The sequence below is a fragment of the Hibiscus syriacus genome, unplaced genomic scaffold (genome assembly GCF_006381635.1).
Source record: "Hibiscus syriacus cultivar Baekdansim isolate YM2019G1 unplaced genomic scaffold, ASM638163v2 tig00110369_pilon, whole genome shotgun sequence".
Classification (NCBI taxonomy): Eukaryota; Viridiplantae; Streptophyta; class Magnoliopsida; order Malvales; family Malvaceae; genus Hibiscus; species Hibiscus syriacus.
Genome location: NW_024062706.1, coordinates 201,702 through 210,857, shown reverse-complemented (window position 1 = coordinate 210,857; position 9,156 = coordinate 201,702). Strand labels below are relative to the sequence as shown.

At 35.8% G+C, this 9,156-nt stretch overlaps 1 pseudogene; it reads left to right on the top strand.

Moving 5' to 3' along the window:
* The first annotated feature begins 3,410 nt into the window (after positions 1-3,410).
* LOC120121305 lies at positions 3,411-5,873 on the top strand (annotated as a pseudogene).
* Positions 5,874-9,156: the final 3,283 nt, after the last annotated feature.

Below are 9,156 nucleotides of genomic sequence, written 5' to 3'. Positions count from 1 at the left end.
AATTCTTCTTCAAGATTTCCATGAAGAAAAATAATTTTAACATCTAGCTGCTCTAGATGTAAGTTCAATGTAGCACACATTGCCAAAACTACCCGAACTGTTGTTAGTCGAACCATAGGAGAAAATATTTCATTGAAATCAATACCTTCTTTTTGAGCATATCCTTTGACCACCAGTCTTGCACGATACCTCTCAACTTGATCGTCACCATTTCGCTTGATTTTGAAGACCCATTTGTTACCAATTGGCTTCCTTCCTTGTGGTAGTGACACAAGGTCCCATGTATTATTTTTATGAAGGGCTTCGATTTCTTCTTGCATCGCCATCATCCACAGTGAAGCTTCTGAGCTGTTTATTGCCTCCTGGTATGTTGATGGCTCACCGTCCTCTTTTAAAAGGCAGTATGCAATATTACCTTCTATAACATAATCTGAGTGCCAATTGGGACGCCTTCTCACACGATCTGATTGACGAGTTGTTGGAGCTTCAGAACTCTCTGGTTCTTGTTCATCATGTGATGGTTCTGCTTCAGAAGAATCTCATTGTTCAACCTCCTTTTCCACATGTATCTGTGTAGTCTCTGACTTTTTCAGTGCTATCATTGTCTTCTTTTCTTTGTAGTTTATCTTCTACAAAGATAACATCCCTGCTGATGATCACTTTGCGGGCAGTGGGATCCCACAAGCGATACCTCTTGACTCCATCAGCATACCCCAAGAATTTGCATTTCCTGGATTTTGGATCCAGCTTTGAGATTTCTTGGGAGTTTTACATCACGTACACAATACTTCCAAATACATGGAGGTTTGAATAATCAGCTGGTTTACCAATCCATGTCTCCATTGGTGTCTTCAGCTCTATTGCAGTTGATGGAGCTCGATTCACCAAATAACAGGCGGTATTGACTGCTTCTGCCCAGAATGATTTTTCTAGGCCTGCATCCTTCAACATTGCTCTTGTTCTTTCTAACAAGGTTCTGTTCATCCGCTTTGCCACTCCATTTTGTTGAGGAGTGTTCGCCACTGTGAACTGTCTTTTGATGCCTTCTTTCCTGCAAAAGTCATCAAATTCTTCGCTTGTGTATTCTCCTCCATTATCTATTCTGAAACACTTGATCTTATTTCTAGAATCAAGTTCCACCAGCGCTTTGAAGTTTTTGAAAGTGAAAAACACACCTGACTTCTTCTTAATAGGGTACACCCAACATCTCCTGGAGTAGTCATCAATAAATGAGACAAAGTATTTTGCTCCGCCTAGGGATGTAACTGGTGCTTGCCATACGTCAGAGTGAACCAATTCTAGAACACTTTTGCCTCTAGAATTTGATGTGTTGAATTTCAATCGGTGCTGCTTACTTGTTATGCAATGCTCACACAAAGGAAGTGATACCTTTGTTAAGCCTGGAAGTAGCTTTTGCTCCACAAGGACTTTCATTCCTTGTTCTGACATGTGTCCAAGTTTCTGATGCCATAGCATTGCCGAATCTGAACTACATGAGGCAACAGAGGCCTCTGCTTCTACCAAAGTCTCTCCCTTCAGCATGTACAAGTTTGCAGCTATTTTTTTGCCTTTCAGCACCACAAGCGCTCCACGGAACACCTTCATCATTCCTTTCCGTGTTTCAATCTTACTTGCATTATTATCCAACAATCTGTAGGATAATAAATTTTTCTTCAGGCCTTTCACGTGCCGCACATCTTGAACAACTTTAATTGTTCCGTCATACATCTTCAATTTGATGGTTCCCACGCCAACGATCTCCAAGGCATGATCATTGCAACTATAAACAGATCCTCCTGAGACAGGTTCATAATGATGGAACCATTCTCTTCTTGAGGTTATGTGATATGTTGCTCCCGAATCAATGAGCCATATATCTACAAATCGTTTTCTTCCTTCCACGGTGGTTGACGCTTCACAGCATGGAGCATCTCCATCATCTGAAGTGTTTGCAGTATTACCTTGTGGATTGGAGTTTTTATTTAGACTCCAACAATCCTTCTTCAAGTGACCCTTCTTTCCACAGTTGTAACACTTTAAATTCTTCTTGCTCATCGACTTCGATCTACCATGTTTGTGACTGTTGATTTGGTCACGTTCTGTTGATCTCCCTTTCATCGTTGTCAACGCTTCTGCTTGTTGCAGATTTACTTGTCTGTCTTCCTTGTTCTTGCGCCGATTTTCTTCTTGTAGAACAACAGCTGCAACATCATCAAATACTAGATTAGTGACATTACTATTTGTCAAGTTGATGATGAGTTGATCATACGAATCCGGTAGACTTTGAAGTAGAAGTTCATCACGTTCTTGTTCTCCTATTTTACAGCTTAAGGATGTAAGCTGAGAAAATAAAGTATTTAGTGTATTTAAGTGCTCCGTCACTGAAGTAAATTCTGGCATACGGAGAGTGTACAATTTTCTCTTAAGGAAAATTTTATTGTGCAGCGATGTGGCCTCATACAATTTGATGAGATGGTCCCATATCTCCTTAGCTGTCTTCTTCTCCTCGATGCTTGACAATACTTCATCTGCTAATGCTAGATGAAAGTTTGCCATAACATTCCCGTCCATTTCGATCCATTTGTTGTCATCTGTGAAATCTACTGGCATTTCACTGATAGTTGTTAGACAACTGGTCTTTCCTTAGGATGGCCTTCATCTTCAATTTCCACAACGAGAAATTTCTCCCATTGAATTTTTCAATATCAAATTTCGTTGCCATAGCTTCTTTTACGGATAGCTCACACTATTTCACTATCGTGAATAGTTTTCTGGAACCTTCAAAGAATATGTAATAACTTCTTATTTTCTTATGTTGGAGGATCCACCTTTTGGTGGCAACCACAAAGACAATAAGCAGATATTACACACTTAAATCTGGCTCGGATACCAATTGTTGCGGAAGACGGCTATCGGATAGAGCAAAATCGCAACTGATAATTTGAGAAAATAAAAATTGAAGATAAAAGAGACACAAATTTTACGTGAAAACCCCCTAAATAATATAGGGTAAAAACCACGGGCAACGGTAGAAGAATTTCACTATGAGAAAAATAGGAATTACAACTTCTCTCAATTGACCAAGGAGAAAACAATGATAATTCTCTCTTGATAAAAAAGGAGAAAACAATTCTCAAGAAACTCTCTAAATTCTCTCAGTATTGGAAGAAAGCTAGAATGTTTTGAGATGGTTTTGAAGCTAAATGAACCAGAGTATTTATAGTTAAAACTTAAGAACTAATTTTATAAAAATCTTAAATTACAATGACTAAAATTAATTATCTTATTACTCAATTTCAACAAAAATTATATGCTTAATTTTTTAACTTTGACAAAACATCATTCGCTGCCTAATTTGATGCCTAAATTATTTGACTTTTAACATAAAGACCCAACAATGGCTGAGGAACCCCGGTGGTCGTCAAAATGCAGAATCCGAACTGGTCAATGGTGGAGCTTGGAGCTCCATCGGAAGACGATTTTCTCATTAGAAACAGTCCAACCCATCCGCGAGCCAAGACGCGCGGCAAAAACGTGAAGCAACTCACGTGGGTCCTCCTCCTAAAGGCCCACAGCGCTGCCGGCAGTTTAACCTCAATTCCCCCACATTGGCCAATCTCGGTCCAGCCATCCGCCGCCGAATCGCCTCCGGTCGAACCGACACCGAGAACAGTTCCTCCTTCGAAAACAGAACCTTTAGAATCGGGTTCCATACGGGCACCAAACTGTTCCTTTGGTTATCTTTATTGCTACTCAGTTTCGAGATCGTCGTGTATTATAACGGCTGGCATCATTCCGTTGCTTCGGAACTTCAATTAAAGAATATTTTCACGGCGCCATTTGGTGTTAAAGATGTCTTCGAATGGCTATATTATCATTGGGTTTTGATTCGAGTCGGATTGATTGCTCCGCCGCTTCAACTCCTGACAAATGTCTGCATTGTTCTTTTCTTAAACCAAAGTTTAGATAGGTTAATCCTCTGTTTATGTTGTCTTTGGATCCGTTTCAAAAATATCAAGCCAATTCCTAAATAAGACGCTATTGCAGCTCTTGAAAATGGATTCTTTCCGATGGTTCTCGTTCAGATCCCTATGTGTAACGAAAAAGAGGTAAACAACAAGAAGAAAGACCGTCTTTTTTATGGTTTTAAAAGAACTCATTGTTTTGTCTATGGCTTGATTTTGAATATATATATTGCAGGTTTACCAACACTCTATTGCTGCAATGTGCAAATTGTAGTGGCCAAGGTCGAAAATTTTGATTCAAGTTCTGGATGATTCTGACGATCCAATAACTCAGCTGCTAATTAAAGAAGAAATGCTTAAATGGAAACAAGATGGTGCCAACATTGTGTATCAACATCGAAAGATTCGAGATGGTTACAAAGCTGGTAATCTTAAGTCTGCCATGAGTTGTACTTATGTTAAAGATTATGAATTTGTTGCCATTTACGATGCTGATTTCCAGCCGGCCACCGATTTCCTCAAACGAACCATCCCCCATTTTAAGGTCTACTAAATCAACTGCTCCTGCTTTGAGTTGAATGCAATTTACTGAATTCATTACCATCCAAGTATGTTTTATGATTAGTCGAAGTCATTTATTTTGGTTATATTCTTACAGGATAACGACGATGCAGGGTTAGTTCAAGCAAGGTGGTCGTTTGTGAATAAGGAGGAGAATTTGCTAACAAGGTTGCAAAATATTAACTTGTCATTTCACTTTGAGGTTGAGCAACAAGTGAATGGTGTTTTCATTAATTTCTTCGGGTTTAACGGGACTGCTGGGGTTTGGAGGATTAAGGCTTTAAAGGATTCCGGTGGATGGCTCGAGAGGACAACAGTTGAAGACATGGATATTGCCGTCCGTGCTCATCTTCAAGGATGGAAGTTCATTTTTCTCAATGATGTTGAGGTATAGCTTGAGTTTAATCCGTAATATTGCTAGTTGAATTTAGTAACTACATTCACTTTGTTGAGAATTAATGTTTATTGGTTTTTCATTTTCTGTTCAGTGTCAGTGTGAACTTCCTGAATCTTATGAAGCTTATAGAAAACAACAGCATAGATGGCATTCTGGACCAATGCAGTTATTCCGCCTGTGTTTGCCCGATATTATCCATGCCAAGGTGAATGATCTTTCAAAGCACGCATTCCTTAATGCAACAATTATCCAGTTTTGTCAAATTCAGTAGTTCTTGAGTGATTCCGATGTCTGACTGTTCTCTTGTTTTATATTTGAATCGATGCAGATTAGTGTGTGGAAGAAATTCAATTTGATCTTTCTGTTCTTTCTGTTAAGAAAACTCATCCTACCGTTTTATTCATTCACACTTTTCTGAATAATTCTCCCATGACGATGTTTATTCCCGAGGCTGAACTTCCGGCATGGGTTGTCTGTTATGTGCCTGCTACAATGTCATTCCTCAACATCCTTCCGCCCCGAAATCGCTCCCGTTCATTGTTCCTTACCTTCTTTTCGAGAATACCATGTCAGTAACCAAGTTCAACGCCATGATCTCTGGTCTATTCCAACTTGGTAATGCATACGAATGGGTTGTTACAAAAAAATCAGGTCGATCATCCGAGGATGACCTCGTCTCCTTGGTCGTAGAGGAAGAACCAAAACAACAGTTTCCGGAATCAGAAGCCAATGTTTATGAAATTGAAGCCAATATTCTGCAAGAGCAAAAAGTTAGGAGAAAGAAGCATAATTGTATATATAGGAAGGAGTTAGGGCTAGCATTCCTTCTTTTAACGGCATCAGCTAGGAGCCTATTGTCTGTACAGGGTATCCATTTCTATTTCTTACTGTTTCAAGGGATTACCTTCCTTGTGGTTGGTTTAGACTTAATTGGTGAGCAGGTTCTTTAAAGGACGGATGGATGCGAGACCTCCTTGTAGGGAAATCTGGATGATATCAATTTCAGCTGATACGGATTTCCCTACAAGGATTTCTCCCTTAATAAAATATTTAATGATAAAGAGCAATATTTGAAAAATATTAAAGTTCCATCTTTTTCATTCTTGAAATTGAATTTTTCAAACTCTTATTTCTCCAATTTTTGTTATATAAAAAATAATTCAATTTTAAAGTTCAAAAATAACAATAGAGAGTAAGTGGTAAATTTTAATATAAATCAAAAGCTCCCCTTAATAAATGCATTAAAAAAATTGACTTTAAAAGTTTGACACTTAAAAGACATAGAATTTCAATAAAGATGAACAAACATGTTAGTAGCACATGAAATTCAATATATACAAGTCTAATATATTTTATGTAATACTCATTGTTATATTTAAGTGCATGTGCATAAAGCTATCAAAAAATGTTATGCATTTGAAAAATTGATTCAATTGTTAGAGATATATCTTTTGCAATAAATCACTTGCATAAACATTTAAATTAAGGTCAAAAATTTAAAATTTATAAAAACAAAGCATTAAAACCAATTTTGATCAAAATTCATTATGATGAACAAACATTTATGAAAAATCATTAAAATTTTAGAAAATGTTCATCACAATTATTTTTTACATACATGAGATGAAAAACATAAAAGTATTTAAAATCAAAAACTCATGCATGCATACAACAAATAGGCAACCAATTAATCAAAACAAAAAGCATTAAGCTTAGAGGTTACCATTCCTTTTCAAGTGTGGCTAGAGCATTTGAATATCTTCACTTTGATCACCATTGCTCCCACACACCTACAATAGACATTTATTTGGATTTTGATATTCAAATTGCTTTGGATCATTGAATGTTAGTTTCAATGTCTCTAGTTCCCAAAGGAACCCATACTTGTCTAATTTTAAAACGTTTTCCTTTCTTTAAAGGACAAGTATGTTCCAAATGACCATGAAAATGGAAATGTGAGCATTTTGCTATTTTTAAATATGATGAATTAGTTTGAGAAATTAATTCATTTTCCTTTGCTAAGCTTTCAACTTTACTTTAAAATCAAGATTTTCTTTTTTCCAAATCATTGAATTTGATTTTTGAAAGCTCAAAATCATTTTCCAAAATTTCACTTTTATTTTTCTAAATCAACTTTTGCTTTTAAAATCGAATCATTTTCAACTTTAAATTTTGAAATTAATTTCTTATATTTGGAATTCATTGTCTACAATTCCAAATACAATTCATCATAAGCGTCTTGTAACTCATCAAAATAATATGAATTTAATTCATTTGAGTTAAAAGATACATTGGGCTCTTTAAGAGACATTAGTTACACTACCTTTGGTGGTTCTTCTTTCTTGCCATCATGAAGTTCGTCGAGCTTATTCCAAATCTCCTTGACATTTGAATAGTAAAAAACTCCTTCATAAACATCGAGACCAAGTGCTCAAAACAACATGTGCATGACCTTAGCATTTTGTTGAGCTTTCTTTCGTTCTTGGGTACTCCACTCCTTCTTCTTCTTTGGAGAAGAGTAGTCGTTCTCGATCATCTTCCATGCATCAAGATCATTGGATTGGATGAATAACTTTATTAATTTCTTCCAATGATAGTAGTTGGCTCCATTGATGTATGAAAGCTTATTGATCGGTTCAGAGTCTTTCATATGGAACGAGCCGGAGGTGGAAGCAATCTTCTCGATTGTGACGGAAATGGATAAAGTTTCTTCAATGATCATCTCAAGGTTGTTAGAAATTTTAATGAGTCAATCTCTGATATCAATTGTTTGGATTTTCGATGAAGCTTAATTGATCAACCGAATGATTACCAAGAGGGGGTAAATTGGTTTTAGAGATTAGGGAGTAAGAAGTATAAAGAGATAGACAATTTGCACAATAATTTATAGTGGTTCGACTTCTCAACCAAGTCTACATCCACTACCTTAGCTCATCGCTAAGGATTTTCTAACAAATTCACTAATTTTTCTTTCTTTTTACAGGACAAAAGATAACCTTTACAACTTCCTAGCTCTTAATAGGCTAAGCTAGAACCAATCCCCTTTTATAAAAAGAATAAAATGTAAATAATAAATCTCTTAAATGAAGGTGTTTACAAAAATTAAGCTAACTAAAACACAAATAAAAGATTTGCAATAAGGCTCAAAAAACAAATATTTACAAGAGAAAAAAATAAAGATTAAAAAAACTTTTCTCTTGTGTTTAATTGCTTGGATATGTGTTCTAACCCTTCTTCAAGTGTCCTCAACTTGTTTTTATATAGAATATGTTTGTGGTCATTTCTAGTCATTGAGGATGATTTGGTACTCCTTTAATGAGTATCGGTACTACCTTTATAATATTTAAATAAACTAGTCGTTACTAGCCATTGGGCTTGAACAGAATCGATAATATGCTCATGTTATCGATATCACTGTGTAAAGTAGTATCGATACCCCTTTCAGTATCATTACCTATTTTGCATTATGGAATTTGAACAATTTGGAAAACAACTGGTAGTATTGATACTACCTAGAGAGTATCGATACTTCTCTTACCTTTGGTATTGATACCACATTAACAGTATCGGTACTGTTCATATAGTATCGATACTGTAAGAACAGTATCAGTACTACGTATCCTAAAAATATATTTTGTGCTCAAATTCTAGTTTAATGGACTTTGAATTATTTTTAAAATTTTTGAACAAATTCAATCAAGCCCAAAAAACATTTTGCCTTAATTTGTTATATCAAAACATTATAAAACATAGTTCAACAATAGTATAAGGAGAGCAAAGGTCAATCCATAGGGACTAGGAGACTGATGAATTTCTCACTCTTGAATCTGATTTAGGCGTGATATAAAAGATAATAAAAAGGGGGGTTTGATGAGAAACTGAAATAGTTAAAGATGAAAACAATTAAATAAATAAAAGAATGTAAAAATGAAATTAAGACAAAGATTCAATATGATTAAATCAGCATTGGGCTAAAGCTTCTACATTGATTCAAATCAATCAATGAATATGATTTTACCTCCGGGCTCACGCTGGTTATAGCCTATAGGGTCCAACCCATATAACTTGTGTTTCTCTCAAATGAATCGAGAATCTAAAATAAATTTTTAGATCTCAACTCTTTTGTTAATCAATTGCGACAATCGCTTACTAATTCAATGCTTTTAAGTTCTTGAAAAACCTGACTCGGATTCTATTGTCTCTATAGACAATCAATTTCGTCTATGTTTACGT